Here is a 9,719-nt window from a genome sequence, read left to right as displayed (position 1 = left end):
TTGAGTCCCTGGCAGCGTAGTGTGTTACTGATGGTAGCCTTTGTTACTTTGGTCCCAGCTCTCTGCAGGTCATTCACTAGATCCCCCCGTGTGATTCTGGGATTTTTGCTCACCGTTCTTGTGATCATTTTGACCCCACGGGGTGAGATCTTGCATGGAGCCCCAGATCGAGGGAGATTATCAGTGGTCTTGTATGTCTTCCATTTTCTAATAATTGCTCCCACAGTTGATTTCTTCACACCAAGCTGCTTACCTATTGCAGATTCAGTCTTCCCAGCCTGGTGCAGGTCTACAATTTTGTTTCTGGTGTCCTTTGACAGCTCTTTGGTCTTGGCCATAGTGGAGTTTGGAGTGTGACTGTTTGAGGTTGTGGACAGGTGTCTTTTATACTGATAACGAGTTCAAACAGGTGCCATTAATACAGGTAACGAGTGGAGGACAGAGGAGCCTCTTAAAGAAGAAGTTACAGGTCTGTGAGAGCCAGAAATCTTGCTTGTTTGTAGGTGACCAAATACTTATTTTACCGAGGAATTTACCAATTAATTCATTAAAAATCCTACAATGTGATTTCCTGGATTCTTTCCCCCCATTCTGTCTCTCATAGTTGAAGTGTACCTATGATGAAAATTACAGGCCTCTCTCATCTTTTTAAGTGGGAGAACTTGCACAATTGGTGGCTGACTAAATACTTTTTTGCCCCACTGTATATCAACAAAGTATAAGCATGAGTGCATTAATATTATCATTCATGTTACAGCCAGAACTACTTTAGTGGTTAGTATACATCTTCTGACATCAGATTGAAGCATTTCACTGCACTATGGTATAAAAGAAAATAGTCAGTGACAGGGTGGTGTGATGTGGCCTGATGCAGAGTTACTGTTCCCACCTAAAGTTTATTTTCCAATAACAACATGTCGCAAAGTGTTTTAATCAATTTGTGCCACAACAATTAAATTTTTAATTTATTACAGAATGTCACGTCATGTCATATTTTTAGTTGTTTATAGGTGCACTTAATGTTGTGGAACATCCATGAAACAAGTTAGTTCCTATTATCACTTATGTTATAGCAGATAAAAACAGCCTCTGTTCAATAACAGCCTCTTTTTATAGTTTATTATGCAGTTCGTGAGAAACCGGAAAGCACAAAGACGTCAGTCCAGAACATTCTTGATTGCTGGTGATAGAAATATAGGTTTGGCATGCTTGAAACTGGAACAGACTGTTCTTATTACCTCCGCCAAGGAGGTTATGTTTTCGGTAGCGTTGGTTTGTTTGTTAGCAACATTACGGAAAAAAAGTTATGAACGGATTGCTCTGAAATTTTTTCCAGAGGTGTGACTGGGCACAAGTAACAATCCATTAAATTTTGGCGGCGATCCGGATCACCTTCTGGATCCCGGATTTTTTTAAAGGATTCTTGGCGGAGGTCTGCGCTCTCCGAGTGCTTTTCTAGTTGTATACTAGAAATGGTTAGTTAAATCCTTGAGATTTATCTTCACTCACACATTCTGCTTCTCTGCTTAATGAAGGTTATGTTGACCAGAAATGTCTTTCTTCTTTTCATAAGACTATGATCCTGACAGGTGATGTAACGGTACATAATGTCTCTCTTCTTTCATACAGTAGTGTAGTCTAAACCAGTGATGTAATGCTTCATCACCCATTTACGTTATACATGGATAACTTAGCTTCATCAATCACATCATCCAATCACAGAGCTACAACACACTCTTGAATGTGAATATGTACTCATGTTTGTCCTACAATAAACTGAGAAGCATCTCTAACCAGCTGTGTCTGTGTCAATGACTGTTTGCGCCCGGATCGATCTGTGAGGAATAGGGTGACTAGATTTCCCGAGTCTAAAACCGGGACACTTTGCGCGTGACTGTGATACTCGTGCATGCACACGCGTTTTGATGTAAACCTGCTCTGGCTCAAAACCATGGCTCAGACAGGTGCTTTCATCATTTTGTAGAAGCTCACTTTTATCAACATTTCAGAGAATAATCAAGTATTTTCTTGTTATCTACATGTACTTCTATCACAATTCAGTTAAGGTAAGAAAATCAGACAACAGATGTGATGATAGGGAATAGGCCAATAGCCTAAATTTCAACTGATTTATTTCACCTTTGTGAAACCGCCAAGAAAATGCATTGCTTGCATATTAACATCAACGTTTTATGCGATGAACTTTTTTTTTTAAACAATAGGCTATGCATTGTAACAGGAACGAGCGCATGAGCCTAATCGTTGTCACCTCCGAACCTTTACCCAAAATGCCTCTGTTTAATCTTAACCAGTGTAGGCTATTAACCATTTTGAAAACGTGAACCCTGAGTTGACAACAGCATCAAACAAGTCAAGACAATCTGTGATACAGATTAAAGACAGATGAAACAGATGAAAGACAACAGAAAATGTTTCAGAACCACAGCCACCCAACCCACCCACCCTAAAGAAGATGCCATTTTATTGCATATATTTACATGATGAGTGAATTTGCTCCAGTAGCACTTTATTGCCCGAGAGCCTGCTGTGAAACTGCGAGCAAGTATCGTCGAAATCGGCCCGGGTAATGAGCAAGGCTTCGAGAGTAGGCACGGTCATGCGATTCTTCTCGTCAGTCCAGGTGTTGCTCATGAGTGAAAATATTCACTCAACTGGAGCATTGGTGCCAGGTAGGCACATGGCAAACTGGCTGACATTGCTGTAAGGAATCTCCCTACTCTTGAAGTGCGCGAACATCTCCGCCCAGCGCTCATCCATTTGGCATTGTCGTGTAGTAGTTGACAGCCGCCAGCGAAAAAAAAACGTTATAACGCGGCCTCTATATTGCAATACTGTACAAATAGATAAATTGTAAGGTTGACTGCGCACACATGCACATTGATGCTGAATTGCTAGAAGCTTTATTGACATCTTGTTGGCTATGTATGATCGCTGTAACCGGGACAGCTTGTTAGTGTTTGGTGTAAACCGGGACATTTCAGCGTCCCGACGGACCTTTGTCGGGACTGGGGACACGCAACTCAAAATCGGGACTGTCCCGGTCAAACCGGGACGTCTGGTCACGCTAGTGAGGAAGAATATCTGAGGTGGCAAAGGTCTACATTCCTAGATCATATCTTGTCAATTCAACCTCCGTCGGTACAGACAAATCAAAATCAAAATGCTGGAGACTAACACAATTCTTTTAAACTGGTTTATTGTTCAGCTTGGATTATGTGGAGTTAGTGTTGCCACCTGTCCCGGTTTTTCCTGATTGTCCCGGATTTTCATGGTCTGTCCCGGAAAAAAAAAAATCCGGGACACTGAATGTCCCGGTTTTTTGTACATAATGGGCAAAATGTGTATTTCAACTTGCGAGCCAGCTGAGAACCAGTCTGCTTTTCCAAGCTCGCCGTGCTAAGCGGAGCCACGTCATTACGTCGCTGAATACGTCATTACGTCGCTGTATACGTCAGTTACGGCGCTACGTTTGCATAAACCTTGGCGCGAATATCAAAGCAAAAACATGGAAGAAGCAGCAGCAACAACAACAACAACAATAATAATGATGATGATGATGGCTGACTTCGCGTTTGTACAGCTGCTGCTTCTCGTCGCTTAAAAATGGCGATCTTTCGCGGTCTTGTTATTGTTGTTGGTCTTAACAACTCCGCCCCCCCGCTGACATAAGCGGTTCTGTCCTCTGGCCCAGCAGAGAGTTGGTGCTAGCCTGGAACCGGTTTTTCTGGCCCAGAGCCAGTTCTTTGTCAGTGGAAACAGAAAACCCGGTTCCAAACTAAGCACTGGCCCCGAACCAGCCCTGGAACTGCTTTGGTGGAAAAGGGGCAATGGAGGATGCTTGGACTGATAAAAGAAACAGACTCTCTGTTGCAATGGTGAAGGCTGAGCTTCAAGTCAGGCTAAACTTTCAGTTGTCCTGTACTGAGTTCAAGACATTCATTGAAAATCAGCCAGGACTCATAGCAGCAGCAATGAAAAACACCAAATATAAATGGAAGATTAGGTAAGGTTTTGGTGAATTAAATGAAATCCCAATAGTCTTATCTGCCTACTCCTGTATGTACTGTATGTGCCCAGTTATATGTCCTCCTATGTATTTGTTTAGCCAAGAGCAGCAGAGGCACAGGCAAGCACAAGCAAAGCACACACCACACTCTAAGCAATCAGGTAAACTGTTTGACACTACACCTTACATTGTTACATTCAGGTATTCTTAGATACAATGAAAAATTAGATTATTTTTATTCCACATAAGCAAACAAGGCAGCACGATGGTGTAGTGGTTAGCGCTGTCGCCTCACAGCAAGAAGGTCCGGGTTCGAGCCCCGTGGCTGGCGAGGGCCTTTCTGTGTGGAGTTTGCATGTTCTCCCCGTGTCCGCGTGGGTTTCCTCCGGGTGCTCCGGTTTCCCCCACAGTCCAAAGACATGCAGGTTAGGTTAACTGGTGACTCTAATGCCGCTTTTCCACTACAAACGCGGCTGAGCCGTGCCGTGCTGAGTCGAGCTGAGTCGAGCTGAGCGGGGCTATTGAAGTTGCATTTCGACTACAACCGCGCTGAACCGTGCTGGCTGGAAGTGGGTGGACACATTGGGTGGAGTTAGCGAAAGTGGGTGGACGTCACGTGATGTCGTTAAGCAGCGCAAACAGTGACATCAGTGACAGTGGCGGAACAAGTCAGAGCCGGGCCGGGGGCGGGGCAAATGACCGGGCCCTTTATTAAAGCTTATCATAACATCATTTTAGGCTACAAAATGTCCGCAACTGCGGTGTTTACCAATTTCAACACTACCGGGTGCAACTATGTTATTTAGTACATCAAGTCCTTCAAACGAACATGTAACTCAGAAACAAAAAACATTAGGATACTGTACATGGCTCATAATAAAACATCAATAGCCTATACTGCGCACATTATTTGAAGGGCATACGAATGAGCGCTCAGAGGTTGCAACGGTGACAGGAAGAGTCAGAAATAAAAGGAGGGCGGTGCAAACCTCACTGAATGCACTGTGTTTACCAATTTCAACACTCCGGGGTGCAACTATGTTATTTTGTACATTAAGTCCTTCAAACGAACATGTAACTCAAACAAAAAAACATTCGGCGACATACTGTACATGGCTCATAATAAAACATCAATAGCCTACTGCGCGCATTATTTGAAGGGCATACGACGAGCCTTGCGCTCCGCGAACTCGTCCACGATGCTCTGATGTCACTGATTCAGTGAGCTTTTAAGCGGTAGTCTCACGACCCGAATAGTAAACAATAAACATGGAGGACATGGAGTCGTTAGTGTTGCTGGTCTTGGTGCTGTGGCTTGTTGTCACCGACAACGCGGACAGATACTGGCAAGAGCGTATAGATGAGGCGAGGCGCATAAGGCTTCAGAAATTCTCGTAATTCGTAATTCTTCTTCTTCCGGGTTTGCGGTGTTTACAGATCCCAGCGCGCTCGCGGGGCGTGTGTGGGCATGTGAGGACACTCCTCCTCACCAATCAGTGCACAGGGGAGTGTCTGCTCACGCCCCCAACCTCAGTCGGCACGGCTTGGCTCGCTTCAGCCCCACTCCAAAACGGTGCGAGTTTTAGGGGCTAAGCAGGGCTGAAACGAGCTGAGTCATGCTGGTTTTTGGTAGTCGAAACGCGAGCCGTGTCGGGCTGAAGCGAGCTGAAGTGAGCTGAAAAAGGGTAGTGGAAAAGGGCCATATATTGACCGTAGGTGTGAATGTGAGTGTGAATGGTTGTCTGTGTCTATGTGTCAGCCCTGTGATGACCTGGCAACTTGTCCAGGGTGTACCCCGCCTTTCGCCCGTAGTCAGCTGGGATAGGCTCCAGCTTGCCTGCGACCCTGTAGAAGGATAAAGCGGCTAGAGATAATGAGATGAGAATGAGATAAGCAAACAAACAACTTAATTATGTATTCCCCTTTTACCTGTGCCCACTACTGCCCCCAGGTGTCCACAACCAAAAACTGTTGGAAATAAACCAAAAAAATGAAGACCTGCTATATTATGTAAAGCAATTAACTAAACAAATAACTAGCAAAAGCGTCATTTTTACTAATTAGAGCAATACAATTTCAGCATAGAAGGGCAATTTTTGTCTTGGGTTAGATGTGTGAAGGGCGCCGTTGCTTACAAGCAAAAAGGTCGATTGGATGGTCGAAATGTCCAGGATTTTTGTCAGACACAGGTGGCAACCCTATGTGGAGTGTCCTCAATGCAAGTCCCTTTGAAAAAGTAGTTCCTATTAAAATTAATCAACTCCTTCTGACCAATCAGATTTGAGAATTCAACAGTGCTGTGACAGAAAACATGAGTGTTTTATGCTATTACTGTTTCCAAAAAGCAGTCCTTTCATCATGGTCAGAAATCATGTCAGCACACATCTTGTGCTACATTCACTTCCTCGTAATCATACCCTGAGAATAAACATGTAGAAGTATAGTAGGTATTCACTGTGCAGTTAAAAAAAAATCACTTTTCCCATTTGTCTTGTAGAAGACAGCAAACTAATATTTATAGATGTATGGAACTGCTTTATGCTTGGAAAACAAGGACGTGGCAACCCTTTCCCTTAACCTCACGAGAAAGTTCCGGATAAAGAAATGTCAAAATACGAGCCCCGTTGGAGCGCTTCATTATAGCGCCCTCTGCTGGTCACAAGGTAGTACGGCTATTTCTGCTTGGGATTTGAGTTGAAATAAATATCTGATCATATGAAATGATCTTCAGTACGACTTCTTGATTAAAAGTGAACACTTTTTCAATTCAGAATTACTTGCATAACACCCAAGTATTCTGACTGAATTTTACCCTTTCATATTATGAAAGGTGTGATTGATAGCCAGTGATTGATAACCTTGATTTGCTCTGAAGCTGTTTCTCCCTACCCATTTCTCTCTCTCTCTCTCTCTCTCTCTCTCACACACACACACACACACACACACACACACACACACATGCGCCTTTTCCACCAAAGCAGTTCCAGGGCTGGTTCGGGGCCAGTGCTTAGTTTGGAACCAGGTTTTCTGTTTCCACTGACAAAGAACTGGCTCTGGGGCCAGAAAAAAACGGTTCCAGGCTAGCACCAACTCTCTGCTGGGCCAGAGGAAAGAACCGCTTACATCAGCAGGGGGGCGGAGTTGTTAAGACCAACAACAATAAGACCGCGAAAGATCGCCATTTTTAAGCGACGAGAAGCAGCAGCTGTACAAACCCGAAGTCATCCATTATTATTATTGTTGTTGCTGCTGCTTCTTCCGTGTTGTTTTTGCTTTGATATTCGCGCCAAGGTTTATGCAAACGTAGCAACGTAACTGATGTATACAGCGACATAATGACGTAACTGACGTACACAGCGACGTAATGACGTGACTCCCCTTAGCACCGCGAGCTATGGAAAAGCAAACTGGTTCTCAGCTGGCTCGCGAGTTGAACGAGTTGTGAACCAGCCCAGGGGCCTCATGTACAAAGCTTGCGTACGCACAAAAAAGCTACGTACGTCACTTTCTGCGCAAACATTCGTATGTACAAAGATTGACTTGGCGTGGAAAAGTGCGGTACTCTACGCAAACCTCATGGCTGGCGTACGCACATTTCTGGTGCATCTTGGTACTTGGCGACACTTGGAGGCAGAGCAACGCAACTACATTTAGGCCTACTCGGTCAAGAGTCATGACATGGCGATAAGAGGCATCCAAAAATGCATCGGAACATCAGGATGCGTGAATTGAAATGTATGTCAGTCATACGACATTGTTGAGACACATAATGCGAGACTGTTGGGTAAATGCCAACAGATCCATCAACCATCCCTTCCATATTGTAATTACGGGAAATGAGAAACCCCAGCAATATCATTTCGATATTATTCCCATTGACTATTGGTTAATTAATTAAATGAAAGAATGCACATGCAGGACCATGCATTGCAGCTAGCTTAATAGATCTTCCTCGCGCATTTGCCGCGAGGTGTCAGACTGAAATATTATTATTAGCTGATGTTGCGTGGGGTAGCCTTATCACATAATTACCAAGATCAATATATGAAACGATTTCCAAGTGCGTACAAATCAGACACAACCGCGGTGTGTGGGGACCAATCACTAGCATGCATCAAATTAAATGAGGATATAAAAGCATGCGCAACATGTAGCGATAACCGATAGGATGACAATGGCGTGGTTGGCCTTATTGGAAGACGCTGCAAATGGTCGGATTAGGAGGGAACGGGTGTTCCGTGATTACACCGATTTCCTGGCTCACGATGATGACTGGCTTATCAGCCGATTCAGACTTCCAAGAGCCATTCTTTTGGAGCTCTGTGCTGAGTTGGGCCTGGGGTTGGAGAGGGAGACGGCGAGGAATCACGCCTTACCCGTTCCTATCCAAGTCCTGACCACGCTTGGGTTCCTAGCAACAGGCTCATTCCAGAGGGAACTGGCCGACCGGTCGGGAATGAGCCAGACAGCTCTCAGCCGCGCTATTCCGTCTGTGTTAAATGGGATCATCCGACTGTCGGCCAGGTACATACGGTTTCCCTATGATGTGGCAGACCAAGCACAGATAAAAGCGCAATTTGCAGCGATAGCCGGTTTTCCAAATGTAATCGGAGTGATCGACTGCACGCATATTGCTATAAAGGCGCCATCTGAGGGTGAATATGCGTACGTGAATAGGAAACATTTCCACTGTATAAACGTACAGATTATATGTGATGCCCAAATGCGCCTGACAAATATCGTGGCAAGGTGGCCTGGGGCAACCCACAATGCATTCGTCCTGGAGAACAGCTCGGTGGGAAACAGGCTGGATGCCGGCAGAGTGCGTGATGGGTGGTTACTTGGTAAGCAATCTAAAACACTTGAAGTGAATTCACTTGAAATATACACATGTTGGATAGCTTATGCTGGACCTATCCCAGTTGCTCATAGGAGACAGCGGCTACCCACTCCAAAAATGGTTACTGACCCCCCTAGCCAACCCACGGACTGATCAGGAGCAGCGCTACAACAACCTCCACGCACGGACGCGGTCAGTGGTGGAGTGCACCATTGGCCACCTGAAAAGTGGCGCTGCCTTGACCGGAGTGGGGGGGTGCTGCTCTATCAGCCCGACAAGGCGTGCCGTATTGCGCTGGCGTGTGGTGTGTTACACAATGTGGCGCAGCGGCACGGCGTGCCAATAATGTAGCGAGACCTGCCGGAGGACCCAGACCCTGGGCCTCACAACGAGGTGCCACAGCGACATGGCATACAAACCTGGCAGCGCTTAATAGCCACAATGTGAAAAGGTAAGGGCAGACAGGACACCATTCATTTTTTAAGATATTCTTTTAATGTGTTATTCAATTCCTTCAATTCCTCGCAGATTCCCTCGAGGTTGTCGTTAATCGCCTCTATCCCCTTTAAAATTTCCCCCTGCGACTCAAGGACCGCGCGCGTCAGCACCCTGCCTGTGGACCCGGCGACAGGGGCAGACGGTGGAGAAGGGGGGCAGGTGACAGTGACACTGGATCCGCTCGGCTGGGGGTCCTCTTCCTGCTCGGGTGGGATGGACTGGGGGCCTCCTGTTGTTCCCTGGCACCCTGCTAGAATACATTTGTCATTAAAATCCTATTGTGGAAAATATGTGCACGTTTTATTTCTGGTTACATGTGGCTAGGAATATTGGGCCTACTAAGAGAGGAAGACA

The sequence above is a fragment of the Neoarius graeffei genome, chromosome 8, assembly GCF_027579695.1.
Source record: "Neoarius graeffei isolate fNeoGra1 chromosome 8, fNeoGra1.pri, whole genome shotgun sequence".
Lineage (NCBI taxonomy): Eukaryota > Metazoa > Chordata > Actinopteri > Siluriformes > Ariidae > Neoarius > Neoarius graeffei.
The sequence above is the reverse complement of the archived record's forward strand: the minus strand, read 5'-3'. Positions refer to the sequence as shown.